Here is a 25,761-nt window from a genome sequence, read left to right on the forward strand (position 1 = left end):
GTTTACTTAACATTGAAAGATTAGCTAAAGGCAAAAGCACTGTGCTAGGCAGACTTCAGGAGGCACAAGAGACCTGCAGTTCAGAAGATAAACACCGGAGGGCACCCCAACACAAGAAAACAGGAACCATGACTTCTAAGCAAAAATTGAGGCCGAAGAACAAATCAAAAGCTGAACACAGGCGACAACTGGAAATAAAACAAAAAGAGATGAAATGAAAGAAAAGAGAAAGAGAGGCAGCCTACAAAAGAGAACAAGAAGCCAAAGAGAGCAGACCACCAAAAAGCTGGAAGAAGAAGAACCCACCGAAAGCAACATGAGAATGAGAAAGGAAAAGCAAAACACAGCCAAACCTAAGCAACCTAACAACCCCGCCAAATATTGCTCCACAGCACAGGAAATTTCCCACCTACAAGCAGGTGATGACACCGAGGCCTTCTTGGAAATTTTGAAAGAGCCTGTCTTGGTACAGCATTCCGAAACCAGTACATGGTAGAATTGAGGTCACAGCTCAGTGGACCTTTAGCAGAGGTGGCAGCTGAAATGCTAAGCAGCAAATGAATGACTATAAACTTTTCTAACCAAGGCCAGATACAGATGGGGATAACCCCAGATCATGCCCGTCGGCGCTTCAGAACCCAAAAGTGGAAACCAGAGGTGTCATTTCCCAAACACGCCTACTACATTGCAAAAAAACTATGAGGCCTGGCTAACAGGAAAACAACATTTAAAACCTTGGAAGAACTGAACCTCCTCATACAAATGGAGCAGTTCTTGGATGGTGTTCCTGAAGACATCACACGGTACATACAAGATGGAAATCCAAAAGATATCGCTGAGGCGGGGGAGATTGGAGCCAAATGGATGGAACTGGCAGAAAGCAAGAAAGCTACTGTCAAGGGGAACGATTACCCCAGGGGGCACACAACCATAAACCCTACAACCGAGGACAGCCAAAGACCCCACATACCACCCAAGTAAAGCCACAGATACCCTACCCTTCAACCTCACCAGTCTCCAGTAACTCACCTCGGCCCAGTGACCCATCAGATGGAAGATGCTTTAAGTGTAATGAACTGGGACATATCAAGGCCAACTGTCCCAAGAACACCATGCGAGTGCAATTCATTACACCACCATCACACCAAAGATCCCCAGGCCCGGATGCCTCTCAAATACCCTTGGAGCGAAGGGAAAATTTGAGAGTGGGCGGAAAGAAGGTTACTGCGTGGAGAGACACGGGGGCACAAGTGTCAGCTATCCACCAATCCTTCGTTGACCCCAAATTCATCAACCCAAAGGCCAAAGTTACAATTTACCCCTTCATGTCACAAGCTGTAGACTTGCCTACAGCTCAACTGCCTGTCCAGTACAAAGGCTGGTCAGGAATGTGGACTTTTGCAGTCTATGACAATTATCCTATCCCCATGCTACTGGGGGAAGACTTGGCCAACCAGGTGAGGCGGGCCAAGAGAGTGGGAATGGTTACACGTAGCCAAACCAGGCAAGCTTCCAGACCCATTCCTGTTCCTGACCGTCCACAGAGGCCCCGTCTGTGTTACCAGAGACCCAGACAGAGGTAGTGGACCCGGATTCCATGCCAACCACTGAAACAGCCACAGCATCTCCAGTCCCAGGCCCGGAACTGGAACAGCAACCAGCACCAGCAAGTGCAACCACATCTTCAAACTCAACGCCAGAGGGCCCAGCGAGCCAGAACTGGCAGAAGCAAAGACAGCCATACCCAAAAGGCTCAGCCAGAGCCTGAAATACCCTCAGGTGCACCAGCGGAGAGCGGTTCACCAGCAACGGAAACAACCCATCACCTACATCGCTTCCAGAGGGACCAAGCCCAAGTCCACAGTCTGAGGAAGAACTGGTGACCCCAGCCTCAAGGGAACAGTTCCAGACTGAGCAGGAAGCAGATGACAGCCTTCAGAAAGCTTGGGCGGCGGCACGGAGCACCCCACCGCCTCTCAGCTCTTCTAATCGATCCCGGTTTGTTATAGACCAAGGACTTTTATACAAGGAAATTCTTTCTGGTGGACACCGGGAAGAATGGCAGCCGCAAAAACAGTTGGTGGTTCCAACTAAGTACCGGGGGAAGCTCTTAAGCTTAGCCCATGATCATCCCAGTGGCCATGCTGGGGTGAACAGAACCAAGACCGGTTGGGGAAGTCCTTCCACTGGGAGGGGATGGGCAAGGACGTTGCCAAGTATGTCCGGTCTTGTGAGGTATGCCAAAGAGTGGGAAAGCCTCAAGACCAGGTCAAGGCCCCTCTCCAGCCACTCCCCATAATTGAGGTCCCATTTCAGCGAGTAGCTGTGGATATTCTGGGCCCTTTCCCAAAAAAACGCCCCAGGGAAAGCAGTACGTACTGACTTTAGTGGACTTTGCTACCCGATGGCCAGAAGCAGTAGCTCTAGGCAACACCAGGGCTAACACTGTGTGCCTGGCCCTAACAGACATCTTTGCCAGGGTAGGTTGGCCCTCCGACATCCTTACAGATTCAGGGTCTAATTTCCTGGCAGGGACCATGGAAAAACTGTGGGAAACTCATGGGGTGAATCACTTGGTTGCCACCCGTACCACCATCAAACCAATGGCCTGGTGGAAAGGTTCAATGGAACTTTGGGGGCCATGATACGAAAATTCATCAACGAATTCTCCAATAATGGGACCTAGTGTTGCAGCAGTTGCTGTTTGCCTACAGGGCTGTACCACATCCCAGTTTAGGGTTTTCACCATTTGAACTTGTGTATGGTCACGAGGTTAAGGGGCCATTACAGTTGGTGAAGCAGCAATGGGAGGGGTTTACGCCTTCTCCAGGAACTAACATTCTGGACTTTGTAAGCAACCTACAAAGCACCCTCCGACACTCTTTAGCCCTTGCTAGAGAGAACCTAAAGGATGCTCAAGAAGAGCAAAAGGCCTGGTATGACAGACATGCCAGAGAACGTTCCTTCAAGGTAGGAGACCAGGTTATGGTCTTGAAGGCGCAACAGGCCCATAAGATGGAAGCATCATGGGAAGGGCCATTCACGGTCCAAGAGCGCCTGGGAGCTGTAAACTACCTCATAGCATTTCCCATTCCTCACTAAAGCCTAAAGTGTACCATGTTAATTCTCTCAAGCCTTTTATTCCAGAGACTTACAGGTTTGTCAGTTTACAGTCCAGGGAGATGATGCTGAGTGGCCTGACGGTGTCTACTACGACGGGAAAAAAGACGGTGGCGTGGAAGAGGTGAACCTCTCAACCACCCTGGAACGTCTGCAGCGGCAACAAATCAAGGAGCTGTGCACTAGCTTCGCCCCATTGTTCTCAGCCACCCCAGGACGGACTGAACGGGCATACCACTCCATTGATACAGGTAATGCTCACCCAATCAGAACCCCACCCTACCGAGTGTCTCCTCATGCCCAAGCTGCTATAGAACGGAGAGATCCAGAACATGCTACAGATGGGTATAATCCGCCATCTACCAGTGCATGGGCATCTCCAGTGGTTCTGGTACCCAAACCAGATGGGGAAATACGCTTTTGCGTGGACTACCGTAAGCTAAATGCTGTAACTCGTCCGGACAACTATCCAATGCCACGTACCGATGAGCTATTGGAAAAGTTGGGACGTGCCCAGTTCATCTCTACAATAGACTTAACCAAGGGGTACTGGCAAGTACCGCTAGATGAACCTGCCAAGGAGAGGTCAGCATTCGTCACCCATGCGGGTGTATGAATTCAATGTCCTTCCTTTCGGCCTTCGAAATGCACCCGCCACCTTCCAGAGGCTGGTAGATGGTCTACTAGCTGGACTGGGAGAATTTGCAGTTGCCTACCTCGATGATGTGGCCATTTTTTCAGACTCCTGGCCCGAACACCTACTACACCTGGAAAAGGTCTTTGAGCGCATCAGGCAGGCAGGACTAACTGTTAAGGCCAAAAAGTGTCAAATAGGCCAAAACAGAGTGACTTACCTGGGGCACCAGGTGGGTCGAGGAACCATAAACCCCCTACAGGCCAAGGTGGATGCTATCCAAAAGTGGCCTGTCCCCACGTCCAAGAAGCAGGTCCAATCCTTCTTAGGCTTGGCCGGATACTACAGGCGATTTGTACCCCACTACAGCCAAATCGCTGCCCCACTGACCGACCTGACCAAAAAGACCCAGCCAAATGCAGTTAAGTGGACTGATGAGTGTCAAAAGGCCTTTACCCAACTTAAGGCAACGCTCATGTCTGACCCTGTGCTCAGGCCCCGGATTTTGACAAGCCATTCCTAGTAACCACAGATGCATCTGAGCGTGGTATAGGAGCAGTGCTCATGCAGGAAGCAACAGATCACAACTTCCATCCTGTCGTGTTTCTCAGCAAGAAACTGTCTGAGAGGGAAAGTCACTGGTCAGTCAGTGAAAAGGAATGCTATGCCATTGTGTACGCCCTGGAAAAGCTACGCCATATGTTTGGGGACGGCGGTTCCAACTACAAACTGACCATGCTGCACTAAAGTGGCTTCATACTGCCAAGGGGAACAACAAGAAACTTCTTCGTTGGAGTTTAGCTCTCCAAGATTTTGATTTTGAAATTCAACACATCACAGGAGCTTCTACAAAGTTGCTGATGCACTCTCCCGTGAGAGTTTCCCAGAATTCAGTAGTTAAAAAGTGTTCTTAAAATGTAGAAGTCTGTTAGTTATATACTTAGGAGTATATGTAAAGGTGTATGTGTGTATAATCTGTTTATTTTCAAGTTCTAGAAGGAAATCGCCGCCAGTGAGCTTCCCACTGTCTGCAATTTGGGGGGCGTGTCATAAACAGATAGCTAAGGGTTAATGTCTCTTTCACCTGAAGCACCTGACCAGAGGACCAATCAGGAAACCGGATTTTTTCAACTTTGGGTGGAGGGAATTTAGTGTCTGAGTCTTTTGCTGTCTGCCTGCTTTCTCTGAGCTTTGGAGAAGTAGTTTCTACTTTTTCTAGTCTTCTGTTTCTAAGTGTAAGGACAAAGAGATCAGATAGTAAGTTCTATGGTTTCTTTTCTTTGGTATTTGCATGAATATAAGTGCTGGAGTGCTTTGATTTGTATTCTTTTTGAATAAGGCTGTTTATTCAATATTCTTTTAAGCAATTGACCCTGTATTGTATCATCTTAATACAGAGAGACCATTTGTATGTATTTTTCTTTCTTTTTATATAAAGCTTTCTTAAGACCTGTTGGAGTTTTTCTTTACTTCAGGGAAATTGAGTCTGTACTCACCAGGGAATTGTGGGAGGAAGAAATCGGGGAGATCTGTGTGTTGGATTGCTAGCCTGATTTTGCATTCCCTCTGGGGGAATAGGAAAGTACTTTTTGTTTCCAGGATTGGGAACAGAGAGGGGAAGTCACTCTGTTTGGATTCACAGAGCTTGTGTCTGTGTATCTCTCCAGGAGCACCTGGAGGGGGAAAGGGAAAAAGGATTATTTCCCTTGTTGTGAGACTCAAGGGATTTGGGTCTTGGGGTCCCCAGGGAAGGTTTTTCAAGGGGACCAGAGTGCCCCAAAACACTCTAATTTTTTGGGTGGTGGCAGCAGGTACCAGGTCCAAGCTGGTAACTAAGCTTGGAGGTTTTCATGCTAACCCCCATATTTTGGACGCTAAGGTCCAAATCTGGGACTAAGGTTATGACAGGGGCACCAGGTGGGTCGAGGAACCATAAACCCCCTACAGGCCAAGGTGGATGCTATCCAAAAGTGGCCTGTCCCACGGTCCAAGAAGCAGGTCCAATCCTTCTTAGGCTTGGCCGGATACTACAGGCGATTTGTACCATACTACAGCCAAATCGCTGCCCCACTGACCGACCTGACCAAAAAGATCCAGCCAAAATGCAGTTAAGTGGACTGATGAGTGTCAAAGGCCTTACCCAACTGAAGGCAACGCTCATGTCTGACCCTGTGCTCAGGGCCCCGGATTTTGACAAGCCATTCCTGGTAACCACGGATGCATCTGAGCGTGGTATAGGAGCAGTTCTCATGCAGGAAGCAACGGATCACAATTTCCATCCTGTCGTGTTTCTCAGCAAGAAACTGTCTGAGAGGGAAAGTCACTGGTCAGTCAGTGAAAAGGAATGCTATGCCATTGTGTACACCCTGGAAAAGCTACGCCCATATGTTTGGGGACGGCGGTTCCAACTACAAACTGACCATGCTGCACTAAAGTGGCTTCATACTGCCAAGGGGAACAACAAGAAACTTCTTCGTTGGAGTTTAGCTCTCCAAGATTTTGATTTTGAAATTCAGCACATCACAGGAGTTTCTAACAAAGTAGCAGATGCACTCTCCCGTGAGAGTTTCCCAGAATCTAGTAGTTAAAAAGTGTTCTTAAAAATGTAGAAGTCTGTTAGTTATATACTTAGTGGCATATGTAAAGGTGCATATGTTGTAGTAATCTGTTTATTTTAAAGTTCTAGAAGGAAATCGCCGCAAGTGAGTTTCCCCACTGTCTGCAATTTGGGGGGCGTGTCATAAACAGATAGCTATGGGTTAATGTCTCTTTCACCTGAAAAAAAAGTAACCTGAAGCACCTGACCAGAGGACCAATCAGGAAACCGGATTTTTTCAACTCTGGGTGGAGGAAAGTTTGTGCCTGAGTTCTTTGTCTTCTGTCTGCCTCTGTCTCAGCTATGAGAAGGATTTCTATTTCCTGCTTTCTAATCTTCTGTTTCCAAGTTGTGAGTACAAAGTTGGTTTTTTCTTTTGTATTTACATGTCTGTAGTTGCTGGAGTGCTTTAAATTGTGTTCTTTTTTGAATAAGGCTGTTTATTCGTATTTCTTTTAAGCAATTGACCCTGTATTTGTCACCTTAATACAAAGAGACCATTTGTTTGTATTTTTCTTTCTTTTTTATATAAAACTTTCTTTTAAGACCTGTTGGAGTTTTTCTTTAGTGAGGAACTCCAGGGAATTGGGTCTGCAGCTCACCAGGGAATTGGTGGGAGGAAGAAGTCAGAGGGAGATCTGTGTGTGTTAGATTTACTAGTCTGACTTTGCATTCCCTCTGGGTGAAGAGGGAAGTAATTCTGTTTTCCAGGACTGGGAACGGGGAGGGTGGAGTCCCTCTACTTAGATTCACGGAGGTTGCTTCTGTGTAGCTCTCCAGGAGCACTTGGAGGGGGAAAGGGAAAAAGGATTATTTCCCTTTGTTGTGAGACTCAAGGGATTTGGGTCTTGGGGTCCCCAGGGAAGGTTTTTGGGGGGACCAGAGTGCCCCAAAACCCTCTAATTTTTTGGGTGGTGGCAGCAGTACCAGGTCCAAGCTGGTAACTAAGCTTGGAGGTTTTCATGCTAACCCCCATATTTTGGACGCTAAGGTCCAAATCTGGGACTAAGTTATGACAGGTAGACCTGTTTTTTGTCTTTCAGATAACCAGAGAAAACTGATGCCAGATGAACAGCATTCAGCGTACCATGCATTTGCTGGCACAATAGGAATTATGTCTTGTGTTCTATGTTCTGTCTTGTAGTGTTTGTCCTGTGGCCGGAATTGTTGTGTTTAATATTTTTATAGAATAGTCTAGTTTAAAATCAAACAAAAAGGTTAAATTAAAATGCAGATACTTGTCTTGTTCAACTTGGAATACAAAGTGTTTGGATAAATCAGGAGAATGTGATATACTAAAATCTAATGCATTTCCTTAAGTAAGAAAAAGAAACTTCATTGGCCAAATTGTTAATTGCAAAAATTGTTGTTAAAATTTGCATACCAACAGTCTTTGGAAGCAAAGACATGAAAAGTTAACCCACTCCCCATATTGTACATGGGATCCTTCTGGCTACCTCAGATTTCTAGCCAGAGGGCTGGGGATGGTGGGAAGCTATTGGACTAGAGGTTGAATTAAACGAACTCCGCAAAGTGGGTGTGCTTGTTCTAGCTTGTTGCTCCAAAGCTCTGTAATAAGGTTATTTTAGTAAAAGGGTGTGTGTGGCATATATTGAATAATAAGACTAATGTACTGTATAATGACAATGTTTATGTGTTCATTGTTGGGAAAAAGGACTATAAGTGAAAAGTGGAAGTTTCCTTTGCAGGTTAAAAGAAGCCAAGAAGGGAAAAAGGACAAAGAACAGAATGAGTTAACGGGAAAAAAAATAATTAGCTCGCAAGCTCAGGCTATAGATAAGACACTGACTCGATTCAAGGACACTGCTCACAGTTAAGACTTGGCTAACAACCAGGAAAAGGAGGGCTTGAATTTGCCCACGCAGCAATAAGGTTTGCAAAACACCGCCAGGCACTAATGAAATGTGTTCGGTTTCTTTTCTCATAGGTAAGGAAGCGCTACCCAAAGACCCTAGCAGCCCTGCCACTCCTTGGAACCAGGAAACTGGATTGATGTAAAGATCCAACAACAAAAGACTGCTTTGGCTCCATGCTGAAAAGGCCCTTATTAAGCCCTGCTGACTACCAACTCCACTGTGAAGTGCCAAAGGTTGACTGCTTGGACCCATGATTCTCACTGCAAAAAGACTTCTCCACCTCGGGAGAATTCTCCTATTGATGTTTAGCCTATTTCTCCTTTTAGCTCTGCTGTGCCTTCTGGACAGTAAGGAAAAAGTACAAGGTGAAGTGCTAGTAACCTCTCCCTTGTCCACTGACAGATCTACTGTGCCTTTGAATTTTTCTAGAAGAATCAAAACCATTACAGGGTGATGTGCTGGTAACCTCTCCCCTGTAGGATGATGAACCACGACTGTTTTGGGAAAGAAGAAGGAACACTCAGAAATTGCCAAAGTCCAGGAATTCTTGACTAGAAAGGACATTAAGGAGTGATCCTGGGAAGAAACAAAGAATTATACACTGGCGGGAGGACATTTGTGGGACCCATGCTTGGGAATGTGGTATTGATTGGAGCTTGGGGTTTATTCTAGAGGCTGCGCCCTATGTCCTGGAGAGTGACTAATAATGTAACCCCCCACATGCTATTAATGTTGATGCCTTTTGACAGTTCCTGAGAATAGTTAAATAACAGGTGTATTATAGTACTACACCAAGGAAAGATGGTATTGAATATCTCTGAGGCTGGGAAGGCATTGCAGTCGGATCTAGTATGTGTAGGAATTCAGGATTTCCTGAATGAACCGCTGATGGCCATTCAGAGTGATCTTGAGTACCAGACTTGGCCCACTGCCCTTACAGACGCATCAGAAATACCATCTGATCAGTGATCATGGAGACATACATGGACATTTCCTGGGTGGAAGTGTGGCTTCCCAGGGTGGGGTGTGCGCCCTTATAGGGGATGAATGCTGTACTTATGTCCCAGAAAGCGCACAGGATATTAACAAGCACATCCTGTCAGCCAAACAGGCTTTTGAACAGTGGAAGGCCTAAAAAGGGGAACCCACTATTTCTGATTCCCTCTGGGACTGGTTACCCAACCTGGTGGGACTAGAGGGAGGCATTGTTCGCCTCCTGCTCAGTGGTGTGGTGGTATGTATCGTTACTCTCCTTTTGTTTGCTTGCTGTAAAGCACTCCTACATAGAATTTATACCTCCCATTCCCCAGGAAATCCCGCTATACTCCCTCATTAATGACCCCAGCTCCCTAGAGCTTAATCGCTTTTTGTCCTCAAAGTATGAGAAAACTCAGCCAAACGTTTGTCGAGTATTCTCAAAGGAGGGAGTTGTTGGTGTCACTAGGCATAAATCTAGGCCTCAGTGAACCAAAGCTCCTCCATGTTGAACTCCATTTGATCTAAAAAAGCTAGCAGCTGTGAAATTAAATGTGTAACAGTAAGTTATCAGTTGCAGCACAGCTAAAACCAGTCTAAAGCAGTAGTGATAAGGCCTGTGCACCTTTAGCAGAAGGACAAGATAACTGCAGAAGGAAAACTTACTAATGAGCTGCCATGGCCAAGATTATTTAATGTACCTGCGCTTACGTAGCTGCTACAGGGGGAGGAAGGAGGAGGAGGAGAGGGGGGAGATAGAAGAAAGAGGGGAAAAAAACTTATAAAAAGGGAAAAGCCGCTTGTGTAGTGGTGCATGATTTGAGGCGTTCGTCTCCTTGCACTGCTTTGAGGTCTCAAATAAACTTTGCTTGCTTCTCCACCCTGGTGTGTGTTCATTGGCGCTTCGCACTCTGGGCAACGAACCACTGTTGCTTGCCTCGGGCACCCTCTGTGTCGGCAACACATCTGTCTGGCTCCATGCCTGTAGGATGTGCAACAAGGCCCGGTCCCGGCCCCAAAGAGCTGTGTGATCATACAGAACTGCTCTCAGCTGGGCTGGGTAACCCTTGTTCCCCCCACACCGCCCATGCTTCGGCCTGTAGGTGCCTTAAACAGGGCTGGACAAGACGGGCAGAATTACTTTGCTTGCCAAGTCCTGTCACGTTGATGTAATACAAAAAGCAGCCTCTAGGTGGCGAGTAGCCGCTTCATAGTTAAGGTTGCAACAGGGTTTGTGTTCAAACCCTAATTGTGAAAGTTCTGTGAAATGCACCTCCGCAGTCAGATGGGGCTGCAAACCACCCTGCTAGTTTGGGCCCAGGACGGAGTTTGTGATACGCATTTTTGGTCCAGTGGTTTCTGAGTTCCCCCGATGCTCCCATGGCCTATGTTAAACATTTTCACCTTTCTTACCACTCTCTTTGCAGGGGGTGGTAGAGCTGTGGTCAGTTCCACTCACACCTCCTGCCAAGATCTGAGCCAGCTCCAAACCAACCCCAGTCATGCAGCAGTGACTGGACTTCGGGGGTGATGCTGCAGAGCCATGTGCGGGGAGAGAGAGACTGAAACCTGCCTCCACAAAATACCTTGTTGCCTAGGAGAAGGTGCACTGGGCTGGGGGCCAGCAGACAATGAGTTCAAAACTCCTCTTCTGACAACTGCTGTTAATAACTCTTCACAGCTCTTATTATTGACCAAAGTTGCCTCATTCTGCCCTGGGGGAAAGGGAGCCCTGCAACCCTATCCTGCTGGGAGGCAATCCAGTTAAGGGCACGGTTAAGCCTGCAGCCTTCGCTCCAGATTAACCAAACTTTCTGTATGAATAGCCATGAATCAGTTTTCATTTCATAGTCAAGCGGGCAAGATGTGGAGGTGGGGGGCAGGGATTTGCTGGCCAGTCCTAAATTCGCAAGTGCAATGAAAGGCACTAGGGGAGGTGCTGGACATCAATGAAGTCCATTTAAAGACTCTGATTGTGATTTGTAGTGTTAAGTAAAATCTAGCCAGTGCTGACTGCTCAGAAGACACCAGGATTCGGAAGTTGTAGGTCAGCATCCGGGGAATAGTGTGTGTGGGGGGGGACAGCCCAGGGCTGTGGGTTGGGGTTTGGGTGGCAGCAGTAGAACTGTAGGTGGAACCCAGGGATGGGATAGCTGGGGCTGTGAGTCGGGCTTGAGGGGCACTGGCAGAGCTGTGAGTATGGGGAGTCCAGCACTGGGATGGCAGGGGGGGTGTTGAGATTGAGGGGCAATGGCAAAGCTGCAGGTGGGGGAACCCAGAATTGGGATAACAAGGGCTGTAGGTCAGGGTTGAGGGGCACTGGCAGAGCTGCAGGAGCCCAGGGTTGGGGGAGGAGGGGGGATGTGGGTCAGGATTGAGGAGCACTGGCAGAGCTGTGGGAGCCCAGGGTTGGGGGAAGAGAGGGGCTGTGGGTCAGGGTTGAGGGGCACTGGCAGAGCTGTGGGAGCCCAGGGTTGGGGGAGGAGGGGGTATGTGGGTCAGGGTTGAGGGGCACTGGCAGAGCTGTGGGAGCCCAGGGTTGGGGGAGGAGGGGGGATGTGGGTCAGGGTTGAGGGGCACTGGCACAGATGTGGGAGCCCAGGGCTGGGGGAGGAGGGGGGCTGTGGGTCAGGGTTGAGGGGCACTGGCAGAGCTGGGGGTGTTGAGACAGTAGGGGGTTGGTGGTTCAGAACAAGGGGCACCAGAAGGGCAGTGTGTGTGTTAAGGTGTGCAGAGAGCCCAGGGCTGCGATAGCTGGGGCTGCGGGTGGGGATTGAGAGGCATATGCAGAACTGGGGTGGTGGTGGGGGGGCTGTGGTTTGAAATTGAGCGGAACTGGCAGATCTGTATTAGTGAAGCTTTTGTGGCACCCACTAGCATGATTTGGCTGCAGCCTGTTACAGGATTTAAGCATAAAATAGCATTCACCACTATATATATATATATTTAAAGAGAGAAACTGAAGTTAACTGAGTGACAACGCAGGCAGCTGAGAGGCAAATTATTTTTTCCTTTTAATCTTTGCATGAATTTCCGCGCTCGTGATCTGCACTTGCCTTTGAAAGGAGAGGAGAATTTCTGATTGTGTTTCAGCATTTCCCACCTGCTGATCTAACACTAGCTACAAAGCAGAAGCTGGTGCTGGAGCAGCCCTACAGGGGAGTTTAATTGTCCGAATCTTGGGGACGGGAAGAAATCTCTGGCTTGTATTGAGGCTAGAAAGCTGCGCGTTCTCTGGGGACGGGGCAGTCTGGAGGGGATGAGCCTTTGGTTTGTCAGTGCAGGTTCTTCTAGACATCCCGCGCCGAGTGGTGTCTGTGGGGTCATCCTGTCTGAGATCCTGTTCACAGAACTGGGGAAGAGGGGGAGCGGAGACCAGCTGTTTGTTGGTACTTGTTTCTCTGTCTGCTCTGCATCCCTTGCAAACATTTGCCTGCAGGCTCCATATGTTGCCAAGGGTCAAGTACTTGTAGGATGGGGTGGGGGAAGGAAGGAGAGTGGGGAGGGGAGCTCTCAGTATAACAGACAGGTCACATCAAGGGGATATTGCAGGCCTCTCCCCTAATATATTTCTATAAATCAAGTGGCCTGTCTGTGCCCAGTTTAGCGAGGCAGCGGCGCTCCACTCCCCTGCGCTGCACAGTACTTAAAGCTCCTGCCTTCCTGCCCTCGTGTCCCTGGTTCCTTGCTACCAGTCTCTGCTGAGTCTGCCTCCTCCTTGCTGCACGGCTGGCTCCTGACAGCTCCGGGAGATGCTCTGCACTTGGCCGTTTTCTTTCTTTTCTGAAATATCCCCTTCTTCCTCGCATAGGGACCAGTTTAGTGTATTTTCTGCTGGAAGTTGATTTCCTCAAAGCTTGGGGTGATGCTCAGAGTTTGGGAGTGTGGCGGTGGGAGGTACTTGGACCGGGAATCATCGGCTGTATTAAAATGGCGCCTCCCCAAGGACTGAATTTTTATCAGGGCTGTGGGTTCGGCCTCCCTTCTTTGGGGGCAGAGTTTGTAGGCACAGACCAGAATGGGACGCGCCAATGGGAGCGTGGTGTCCCTCACTCACTCAGAAGTCCCAGGCAATTGGGTTTGCACCCCCCCATCACAGCCCCCAGAAGGGCCCATTATGAGCAGAAGGCCTCAGAACTCCCCCCAGCAATCCCGACTGTGACAAATATTTCCTCTGCATCTGCAGCTGGGGGACTGCATAGGGGGGCTGTATTCCTGGGTGATCCATGCCTAAGAGCTAAAGGGTTGAGACCTCTGTTCCCATGGACCTTTACCCCTTTCCTGGAGGCAGGCCAGGGAATGGCTGGTGCAAGGTCTCGTGGATCCTTCTCTTCGGGGCCATGCCCCACTTTGTTGTGCATGTGACCTCTCTCCCTGTCCTCCGAATGGCTTTTATTGCCCCCTTGGGAAGGGCTTTGAGATCAGAGGTGGAAAGAAGCTGCACTGGACCAGACTTTCAAAAGTGCTCAGCTTCTATTGTTCTGAACTGGGAGATGGGGGAGGGGGAGTTCTCTATTGTTCGAATGGGGGGGGAAGTGTCCTCCATTGTTCTGAATGGCGGGGGAGGAGTTCTCCACGTGAGTGTGCTGTGAATATTCAGGTGCCAGCAATGGGAGGGAACATGTGAGGGATCTTCCATCCCAACTGGCCTGTCTCTGGGTGTCAGCGTGGCATGACCCCCTCAGCTCTCAGAGGCCCTGACCATCAGTGGGCTGCTTTGCTGATCCGCTGGGCAGTCGCTTCTCTGCCAGACCCATGCTGCCTCCCCACCTCTCGCCTGGCGATGGCATCATGGCTCCCAACTTCTCTGAAACCCCTTCCCGGTGCCGTCTTCCCACGGTGGGCTGGCTGGGCTGCCGGGGTGAGGAGCTGGGGGTGGGATGGAGGGGATTCGGCGCAGCTGGGCCAGCAGAGTGCTAGACCCAGTGCCGCTGCTCTGTCTCTACTTTCTCTCTTCTCCGTGTGGCTGTTGGGATGAGAACTCCGGTTTAAACCATGCTCACTGAGTGCCCAGCAGTCTGCTGGCCCATGCTGCCAGGGGGACTGGCCATCTGGGGGTGCCCTCTTGCCCATTGCCCCCCACACCCGGTGCATCCCCACATCTAAGGAGGCAGCTCTGGGGTCCACTGACCCGTCTTAGCAAACACTCCCTGGAGGAGCTGGGGCAGGTGATTCCTGGCCTGCACCCTGCCCCGGTCACTCCATTGCTGGCTGCTCTGGGGAGGAGCTGGGCGCTTCTGGCAGAGGGGTGTGGCTATGTGCTGAGATGCACATTTTGAAGCTCTTCTCTTGCTGAGTTTGGATTTAAATGAGGGCTGGAGGAGGGAGTGATCCACAGCAAATGGCAGCATGTATGATGGGGGAGGGGCACGTGTGTCTGTCTGTGTGAAGCTGTCTGGTTTTATGCAATTTGCTAAGTGCTGAGAGATTAAGTAAAACAATAGCCAGCCCCACACAGAGATACCAACTGCTCCCACCTGAGGGTTTGGGAATGGATTGACACCTGCTACCTGCTGGCTGGCCTGGTATCAGCAAGAGGGTTGCTGAAATCTGTGCTAGAGACCGCACTGCCTGGGACTGCCTGCCCATGGGGCTGCTCTGATGCATCCCTGCAGGCTTTCCAGTCACAAGTTACCTCCTCGGGGCAAACTTGCCCCTGTCAAGTGGGCTTGGCTGTTTGGTGGCCTTGTGCCCCGGCTGATATCAGACCCACCCCTGGGCCGGCACCAGCGACGGGGGCTGCTTTCCACCCTGGGATATTTTTGAGAGTTCAGTGTTTCTCCCTGTCTCAAACTGGGACAAAATGTACAAATCTTGAAAATATTTGCAAACCAACCCTCCATTCACCCAAAAGAATTCCCATTTGAGTGAATGGAAATGTTTTGTTTTGATTCCTATCTTTTTTGTCTAACAAGCCTAAATTTCAGAACAAAATGTCATTTTGAATCAGGAAAGCTCAGATTTTCTGTTTAGAAAATGTCAAATTGAAACATTTTAACAATGTCAAAACTCTTTTCCCATCTCTCTGAGGAGGGAGGTTAATCAGATCCGACCCTGTTTCACCAACAGTTTTGGTTTCAACCAACCAACAATTTTAAATTAAAAACATTTGACTGCAAAATTCACACGCAGCTCTAGCAGCGACCCTATGGAGCGGGACCCCTGCGCTCCCATTGCCTTGGCAGGACAGAGCTGCTGGTGAAATGACTGGGCTGAAACCACTGCTCGTGACCTGCGGGCGGGGAGGAGGGAGAGGACCTGGATGCATTGCAAACAGAAAAGATTCAGTGGAAGAGCTGGTGGGCACATTCTGGCTGACATGAGTTGTGCTGTGAAAGGCCATTCACTTTATGCAGAGCCCTGTTGCCCAACTTGGCGCCCAGAGTGCGTCAGAGGTGGTGCTGCTTCCTGAGGTCATGAAAACAAGTGTGTGGTGCTTTTCCCTGGCTTTTTCCTCCTGTTAGCCCAGTCAGAGCAGCCCAGCCCAGGGGCGGGAGGTGAGTGGGCAGACATCGTCTCTTCCTCCTTTTGCATCTTCCCCTGAAGGTGATGGGCCTGAACTGGTGTCTAGGACGGGATTTGGCCTGTGGAGCCGTTATTCCTGGGGGGGAGAGAGCCCAGTGCCTCTCACCTCCCTGGCCAGGTTTGCAGGGCTGATAGGTGGAACCTCCCCTTCTCTCTGGCAAGGGAAGCATGTGTGCCCACAAGGGGACAGAGCCTCCTCCCAGGGTCATTTTCACAGTCGTGCAGTCTGCAGAGCAGAGCCGCACTCAAAAGCTTCCCAGAGCTTTGAAATCGGCATCTCCATTTCCTTGCCGGCCCCGTCCCGCCTGTCTCACTCGTCCCTTGAATCACTGCTTCCAATCGGGGACGAACAAGGAGAAAGGAGAATTGGGAATGGACACATGTTGTGGCCAGAGGCCTTATAGGGCCTGGATGTGGTCCAGAGAGAGGGTCTGGGGATTCCGCAGCCTGCAGTTATCACACTGGGTGTGCTGCCTCCTAGCTACGTCCATCAGAACCCCAAGGCTTGATTGGCCAAGTGCCCCCAGCTCCAGCAGGGCCAGCGGGAACAGTGGGTGCTTGCACCTTTGGAAATGACACCCTAAGTGAATATATGGGTGGGGATGTGGCAGGTTCTAGGCTGGTGCTGAGCTGCTACCTGGACAATATCGGCTCTCCATCCTTGGGCTCTACAAAGGAGGAGGGAATGGTTAGGCCCCTGGGATGGATAGAGAAACTGAGGCACAGAGAGGCAAAGGGACTTGCCCAAGGTTGCCAAGCAGACTAGTGGCAGAGCTGGTACTAGAAGGCAGGTCTCCTGAGTCCCAGTCCAGTGCTCTTTCCATTTGGCCACACCACCTTCCTTGGCCTGCTAGTACCATTGCTGTTCTTTGGACCTCTGGACCTGCCTGGCCGCCTTTAACCTTGCTGGCTATGTACTGAGCCTATCGCACCTGCTGCTCCCATGGGTACTCAGCTGATTCTTTGGCTTGGTGGAGCCTTGGCAGGTCAGATGCCCCTCCCCAAGCAGTTCAGCCCTAGGTTTCTGCATGTCCAGAGCAGCCAGGACCATCTCTCTGGTGTTTCTAGCAGGGGGCACCAGCTGGAGACAAACCTGCCCCACCCTTCCCCACAAGTGCATAACCCTGCGAGGAGTTGGAGTGTGAGACGGGCAGCCTGGGTTCCATGCTCAGCTCTGCCACCGATTTAGTGATGGGCCTGATATGGCTCCCACTGAGCCCACGGGGAGCTGGAGGAGCCAGGGATGGAGTTTTGGGCAGGTTCCTTCCCCATCTGTAAAATGGGGCTCTTGACACACACACACACACACACACACCCCTAATACCTGTGAAGTACTGGGGAAAGGCTGAGGGGACATTTTCCACCTGCCTGTTCATCGGAGATTCCCCCCTGCTTGGAGAGAGATGCGTGTACAACAATAGCTCCTTGATGAGAACTCCCATGCAGGCTGGAGAGGGAACAAATAACAAGCCAAGGCAACGTTTCCGACTAATGCACCCTCCTTGTTAGGCCAACTCCCCTGCAGAGACCGCGGGAGATCTCCCCTGCACACTGAAGGCTCCTCCAGGACTAGGACACATGTCCAGTGAGGTGCACCTGTCTGCAGAATTCCCTTGGGGCCAGGAGCGGCGCCAGAGTTTTTGGTGCCCTAGGTGGGGGTCCTTCCACGCTCTGGGTCTTCGGCAGCAATTCTGCAGCAGGTCCCGGAGCGAGTGAAGGACCCGCCGCAGAATTTCCACAGAAGACCTGGAGCACGGAAGGATCCCCTGCTGCCAAATTGCTGCCGAGAGTGGCAAAATGCCACCCCACCAAATCCCAGTGCTCTAGGCGACCACCAAGGTCACCTAAATGGAAGCGCCGGCCCTGCTTGGGGCTCCATGCAGGTGCAGGGGGCTACAGGATCAGAGCTGCCACCTCCTGAGTAACTGTCACTGCGATGGAGGAAGTAGAATGGGTGCAAAGTCTCTGTGTCAGATCGCAAGGCACCTGCTTGGATTATATTAACAAAATGCCCAGCCTGAGCAAAGGGACTGGCGAAGGGGAAGAGTGGGGCTGGTTGGAAATAGAACATATGCTCCTGATTGGCTGCTTCATGATGAAGAAAAGTGACAGGTCAGTTTATATAGACGTGAGCTCTTTGGCACACGGAGCAACTCTGCGTTCTGCATTTGTACAGCACCTGGCACCATCTGGGGCCTGGTCCATGAGTGGGGCTTCTAGCAGCTACAGTTCTACAAATAAATAATAATATAGAACTTGCCTGTCACGTTTCTCCATCCTGAAGCAGCAAGTAAGTACATGAAGTACACATTGACATGTGGGTGTTTTCTGCTTGTTCTTCTTTCTTTAGAAATACAAGGTGCTGGCCGATCCTGGATTTGCTAGAGGATCCATTGGAAGTCTCATCGCTGTGGATTGTGAGCTGTGTAAAGGAAGAGGAGGGTGAGTTTATTCTTTAACAAAGACCTCTTTTCTCCTACATGTTTCTCAGCCATTTGAATTAAATTAATAATAATAACCCGCAACCAAACCCTGATCCAAAGATTTATAAAGAGAATAAAATAATAAAACTTGTCCTCTGAAATACCAGGGTTTTTTCTGATGTGTCTTATCACCTGTCGAGCTTTTCATGAAAAATGTGACCTGAACTTCAACATGGGTGAGGGATCAAGTATCAGAGGGGTAGCCGTGTTAGTCTGGATCTGTAAAAGCAGCAAAGAATCCTGTGGCACCAGAAATACGAGCAGCCCTGGACCGCATAAGAATTGGCGCTGATGATAGTGAGCTAGCCCTAATGGCCACCTTTGGAGAACAGATAGGCAGGTGAAATTTTATTGCCCAAGCCATGGCTTCTACTCAGGACACTAACGAGGATCCTGAAAATTATCTCACTCGGTGGGCCCTAATGCAGATTATGGCCGGTATAGTAACCATACCGGCAAATACGGATTTAGATTTAATCCCCTTCTCTGTACCATCTGTCAGAGATTGCGCTGCCTCACTACTTCCCTATTACTCAGGCAAGCTTGCCGTTTGGCAGGATGGGCACCCTGCCACCTTAAGAGAATTAAAAGGGATGGTACAACAGATAACTACCCACGCCGGACCCAAACCCAATATTAAAAAGGAAAGGGCGGCGTACGTGGCGGCAGTGGAGCCAACGGTCACCTATTCAAATGAAAGTGGCACAAAGAGATTTGCAGAATCCCGTGGAGGGCACTCAAAAGTCAAATTCAGGGGAAGGGGGAATAACCAGTCTAGAGGTCGGCTGTACCCAGACCTTCAAAGATCTCAGGTCAGCCAAAAACAGTTGTCAGCCGGAAAAACCCGTCACTGATGTGCGCCGCCTGGCATGCAAGTTATTATTACAAGTGGGAGGAGATAGACAAAAATGGGAAAAGGCCCCCTTGGCCGATATTATAACAGAGATTCTTAGATTACAGGACCAGCGAGGAGTGGTATCAGAAGTAACCACCCCAAGTGCTCCTTTAGATTTTCAGGAATACTCTTAGGGAAGCCCACTGGCCGTGAAATCCCCACTTGGCGTAGGAGCCCAACAGTGGAGGATTATAGGGGAATTAACCTGGGATCCAGGAGGAAGACCCTATATCTATGTCCAGCAGGGAAATCAAGCTCCTATGATGGCTCTAATTGATACTGGAGCTTCCGTCTCTCTAATTAAAATCGCTCCTCTAGCAGGAACAAAAGGGCAAAATATGATATTACACTCCTTTCAGGGAAAACCCAGCACCGGACAAGAATGGGTGCAGGTACCATTCTCTGTACAAGGATTCCACACCACTGGGAATCTAATTCAAACAAAACATATGACAGATGCCGTGATCCTGGGCATGGACTGGTTGTTCAAAAATAACATTATTGTTGATCTCCCCAAAAGCGCTCTATGGAGACTGGAAACCCTCCCCCCTTATCTCCCTACAGCAAGCCGTGATAAGTTTGTCAGTAACAGAAGGGATAAACTAGTTGCTGCGCTCACAGCAGAACAGCAGGAGAAGTGGCGTTTTAAATTTCCCACGGTCTGGACCCAGAAGAAAACAGATTGTGTTAAAATTGTAGGTGAACTGTTGCCCCCACAGAAGCAATATCGGTATCCCAGGGAAGCAGAAACACAGCTTGTCCAAATCATTCAGGACCTGGAAGAGCAGGGAGTAATTAGAAAAACTAACTCCCCTTTTAACTCCTCTATCTGGCCAGTCATGAAGGCAGACGGGCAATCCTGGAGACTAACCATTGATTATAGAAAAATCAACAAAGGAAGTATACCCATGGCCCCCATCATGGCACATATGACACAGGTCATCCAAAGGGTACAAGCCACCTCCAGGTATTTTTCAGTTATAGATCTGGCTAACTGTTTCTTTGCCATCCCATTACATCCTGATTCACAGGACCGATTTGCCTTCACTATCAGAGACCAGCAGTACACATTTTGGCGCCTACCCCAAGGATTCCGAGACTCTCCAGCTATCGCCCACAAACATGTGGTAGATATGCTGGACCAGTTAAGTCCCTCTGATCGACCATTTGTCTATTCCTATGTGGATGATGTTTTGGTTTTTCGCCAGCTCCAGACGCAGGTGCAGAGACTTACAGAGGACGTCCTTGCACTAATCCAGGACACCAGTTTCAAGGTAAGCCTGGAAAAAAGCACAATTGATGCAAACCCAGGTTGTCTACCTAGGTATTATCATTGGCAGGAGGGAAGGCAGGTAGATCAAAGAAAGGTACGGGCTTTAATTGAAATGCCAGCCTCTACGGATGTGCACTCCTTAAGGGTTTTGCTGGGCGGATTTAACTTTCTACGACCCCATATCTACAAATATGCAGAAATTACATGTCCTTTGTGGAAACTGCTAAAAAAGAAGACGCACTGGGAATGGGGTCCAGATCAGGAGAATGCCTTAAATATCCTGAAGCAAAAAGCCTTAACAGCCCCTGCTTTACGCTTCCCGGATGAATCTAAACCATTTGTCATCCGGTTAGCAGCTCATGAGATGGCCATGCCGGCTACTCTCTTGCAACAAAATGAAAACCAAACATTGGTACCAGTGGCTTATGAGTCTAAAAAACTACAGGGAGCTGAACTAAATTTTGACGCCTGTGAACGTGAATGCCTGACAGCGGTATGGGCCGTTCAGTCTTTTGAGCCGCTTACCGGCAGTGCCCCAATTACGAATAGGAGGCAGGGTGTCTAACACCCGAATGGCACAATGGACTCTAACACTGGTAAACAGAGGAGTCCGGACTAACACAGTATCTAAACCTGACATGCTGACAAATGCTCTTATTGAAAAAGGGGCTAAGCATGTATGTCCAGCAGTCACACTAGAACAAAGAATAGCACAAGCCCAAGCACCCCCCCTGGAAGACTTGGATACTGTGGGTCAGGAGAAAAATATTTGGTTCACGGATGGCAGTTCCATGGTGGTGCATGGTAAAAAGAGAATCAGATATGCAGCCATCAATTTAGAAGAGGAAGTACTGAAGGGGTACTTGGATCATGGCTCAGCACAACATGCTGAACTCCATGCCATATACCAAGTCCTAAAACAGTATGAAACAGAGAACTGCCCCAAGACTGTGCACATCTATGCTGACAGCAATTATTGTGTAAAGGGAGTGCAATATTGGATGTTTGATTGGCAGAGGAACAATTGGAAAGCCGCAGACGGGAAAGAGATAGCATATGGAGATGAATGGAGATGGATTTATGCCTGGGTTACTTCTCATCCCAACCAGCTTAAAATCAAATATGTCAAGGCATATGGAAAAGGCTCCGCAGCTGAAACAGTATGGAATAACCGTGCTGATGCCAGAGCCAGAGATTATGAAGGGATAGCAGTGGTGACCCGAAAGCAGAAAAAGAAGGTATTAGAAGCAGTCCGCACCCCAGGAAGAATTGAAAGGCAGGAACTGGTGAACATAGCTCATCAGTTCATGCATGACGGAGTGGAAGGAACGCTGTGAAGGTTAAAGCAAGTGGCAGAATGGGAGGGGATGAGAGACGATGTGGATACATGGGTCAGAAATTGTATACAGTGTGCCAAAGATAAAGCTCGTCCTCCACACCAGCCTCAGATGCTACATCAAAGAAGGCTGGGACCCTGGCATAGAAACCAAATTGACTTCATTGATAAATTGCCAAGGAGTCAAGAAGGATTTCGATATTTACTTGTAATTATAGATTCCTTTTCAGGTTGGGTGGAAGCTTTCCCTACTAGGAACAATAGCGCCCGCACAGCTGCTAAGAAACTATTCTCTGAAGTAGTTTGCAGATATGGGACTCCTGAGATTATTGACTCAGACAATGGAGGATTATTTGTGGGAGAAATATTTACTCTACTACTTAAAGCATTAGGAGTTTCACACAAACTCCACGTCCCATGCAGAACGCAGTCTTCCGGACAAGTAGAGAGAATGAACCGCACTATTAAAGAAGCCCTTAGGAAAGTTGTAGACAACACTGGTAAGAACTGGCCGGAAAAACTGCCGCTAATATTAGCAGCCATTCGCAGCAGTAAAAGGCTGAAAACTAAGATCCAGCCATACCAGATCCTCTGGACAGGCAATGAGGTTGGTCATCAACCCAGAACAAGCAGCAGAATCAGAGACTACAACTCATGAGCACTGGCAGTGGTTAAAGGAGTTGCAGGAAGACAAAGCCACCCTGCAGCATAGAATAAGCCAAGCCATTGAGCTCATGAATACAAAAATGGATCAAAATAAGAATGGGGATTCCCTACTGTGGGAACCAGGGGATCAGGTAATGTATTTAAAGTTGGGCAAAAGGGATCACACACACGAGTCAAAATGGACCAGTCCCTAGTCCATAGTGGACCGCCTCAGCCCTCTCATTTACCGCATAGACAAAAATGGTAAATTAAAGTGGGTTCATGTTTCACAAATGAAGTTGTTTGCATAAACTAATTCTATTTTTTTACAACTATATTTCCAGATACAAGACCCCCTGTGGACGCGGTGTATTTTTGTTCCTGCAGGACTATCGGGCGCGAAATGCGGCTGCTGAGACTGCCAGTTCTAACCCTGTCTCCGCTTTTCTCAAAAGGATAGTAAAAGATCAGACGGAACGATGCCTCGCACAAAATGGGACACAGAGCCACGGCAGTTCTTGGTCTGGATCACAACATTGGCCCTAATCTCAATGATAAAGACACAGCCTGTCCCCAAAGGAAAAATGCACAAATCTCCGCCAATCCCTAACAACGATAGACATGCTTCAACATACCTGGAACAAGGTAAAACAATCCTCATCGCATTGCTGACACACAGCAACTCACACATATACAGTATTCCGTGGACCCCAGTACGACAACCAGATATTCACCTAAGATGGATCAATTTAAAAACTAATTTAACAATAACACCCTTAGGGGAAACTCATATATATGTTGGGGATGGGGAACTGGGACTATAAGCAAATATCATTGGATGGTAGGGGTTCGCACGGAAGGATATGCAGGAGGTACCACGATGCTTTCAGACTACCCTTCACTCCCTTATATATGGGACGGTTTCGTGAAATCAGGGACCCTCGTAACAGTAATCATAGTTTACTGCCCAAACCATGCACATACGATACCATTCCCTGATGGATGTGACTGGAAATGGGAGAAAGAACATATGTTCATAAAAAACACCCCATTACCAATGACAAAACCAACCTTATTTAAAATTCAAACTTCTCCAGTGAAAGTCTTGGTGAGCCCCCTATTGGTAGAAGTAAAAAATTGCCATGGACTGGACAAGATTAAACATCTCAAAAGTAGAACCAAAGTGTAAGCCTTTTTCCCTCCCAATACTACAAGCCTGGATAAGGACACACAAACTGCTCCCCCCAGATGCACCACGTCCCAGAACCAAAAGAGATATTATGGATACTATGCTAGGTGGATTTGGAGCAGGAGCAGGACTTGCAAACTCAGTGGACTTGGCAACTATTAAGAACAAATTAAGCTCCCTGGCCCAACTACAGGACAGCCTTATCCCAAAACAAGTACACGCGAATGTAGACTTAGTCCAAATTGGCCTGGGTAACCTAAAAGCCAAATGGAATTTATGGCAATGGCTAAATACTACCACCTGGTTACTCCATAAGAAAAATCTACAAATTGGAAACCACACAGCTATAGCTATGGGATGCACTGAAATACAGATACATGCCCTATCTATTTTGGAACATGAAATGTTTTGGGTAATTTTGGGTAATATTAAGGTTTTAATACATTTGTTACACCAAAGGAAAAGATCTCTGTTCAATACTTACCAATATAACTGGATGCAGTATGTTTCCAGTACTGTAAACCCACACTTCTTAATTGGGGAAATAATTGTAAAAATAGCACGTCAACAGTCTCTAGAGGCAAAGGTGTGGAAGGTTAGCCCACTCCCCATATTACACCTGGGATCATTCTGGCTGCCTCGGACCTTAAGCCAGTGGGCTGGAGAAAAAGGGAAACTATTGGACACTAGAGGTTGTACACAATGGACTCCTCAAAAGTGGATATGCCTCACCTTACCTGTTGCCCCAGAGCCTTGTAGTAAAGATGTTTCATTGGGATCATGTATGTGGGATGAATTGGATAATGACACCAGAGTATTGTACAATGGACAATGTGTATGTATCCACTCGTGGGAGGAAGTATTTTGGGAGGATGGGAGTGTTAGCAGCCCCCCAGTAGATGAATGTAAATGCAATGTTAGTACTGTTTTTACTAAAAATCACACTTACTATTTGCCTCTGCCAAAAAAGTCTCAGCTAACACTAACAGCTGAGCTGTCCGACTTCTCAATTAACCTTGGAATTAAATGGCAAGATCTTACTAATAGTCTACTTAAAAGTAAAGAAGTGACCAAATTTTCAGAACAAACAGATAACCAAGTAGGAAATAGGATTATTCTTATTATACATGCCAACGGGGACATGTTAAGGATTGCCACTGCAGAGAAACAAATAACAACTTATCATTGGTATGATATACCAATGATGGTCCCCAACCACTACTGGCATCCTATCAGTAATGCTACATCCCTTGATAGTTGTCTTAGTATTGAATTGTATTTGTATTATTGGAATGTTTAGCATGTGCTTTTGCATAAAAAGAATGTACAATAGATTGGAATCACAAACCCATGTTGCCTCACAGTACCTTTTTTTAAACAGGTTACACCGAAAGTGACACTAACAAGAATATGTGTATCGTAGTGTCAAAAGTGGGTTTATGTAGGGATATTTTTTAAAAGGTTTATATTACACATGGTTTATGTGAGAAATGATTTATTGATTTATTGTTAATTAATAATTTATAACTTAAGGTTTATGTTAGAAGTAAATTTGGGATGATTTATTGATTTATTGTTAATTGACACTTTATAACTTAAGGTTTATGTTAGAAGTAAATTTGTAATGATTTATTGTTAGAAATAGCTGTATCTGTGTGAAGCCTGCTCAAAAGAGATACTTTGTATAAAAGTTATTAAACGTCAATTGACTCTAAGCCCTGTTCTCTAAGTGCAACTGCTAAATTGGTCAATTGACTCAGCGCACAAGCCGTCAATTGACCCTATGCCTCAGGCAAAACTGTGTAATTACTACAAATAGAGACCCCCACCTCTGTAAATTCATTTTTATCTAAAGACAGGGTGTGTCACACCGCAAAAGATAAAGAGTGTATGTGAATGAGTGCCTAGTTGAAATGAATGAATGGTTAGGGAGTTACCAGCCTGAAAAATTCAGGGTCGGCCAAAGAAGGTGTCAAGTGGAATCAACCAGATGACCCCGGAGGGCGAACTGGAATCCACCCCAAGCTCCTAACAAACATCTGACAGAATGGAGCCAGCCACCTGCTGATTGATCTAGCAACAGCAGAATGAAACAACTCCCATGAACTAACCTAGGGAAAAATCCCTATAAAACTGGACTCTGAAGACTGAGGACTTTGAGTCTATGGTTCTGCTGCCAGCCCCCAGGAGCATCAGGTGCACCTGACCCGGAC

General features: G+C 48.1%; 1 protein-coding gene across 4 annotated transcripts in view; it reads right to left on the minus strand.

Annotated features, from left to right (window-relative positions):
* The window catches only part of LOC127050951 (protein maestro-like), a 60,186-nt gene that overhangs the window by 3,526 nt on the left and 30,899 nt on the right, over positions 1-25,761 (minus strand). The gene's annotated exons all lie outside the window — the stretch shown is intronic.

The sequence above is a fragment of the Gopherus flavomarginatus genome, chromosome 5 (genome assembly GCF_025201925.1).
Source record: "Gopherus flavomarginatus isolate rGopFla2 chromosome 5, rGopFla2.mat.asm, whole genome shotgun sequence".
Lineage (NCBI taxonomy): Eukaryota > Metazoa > Chordata > Testudines > Testudinidae > Gopherus > Gopherus flavomarginatus.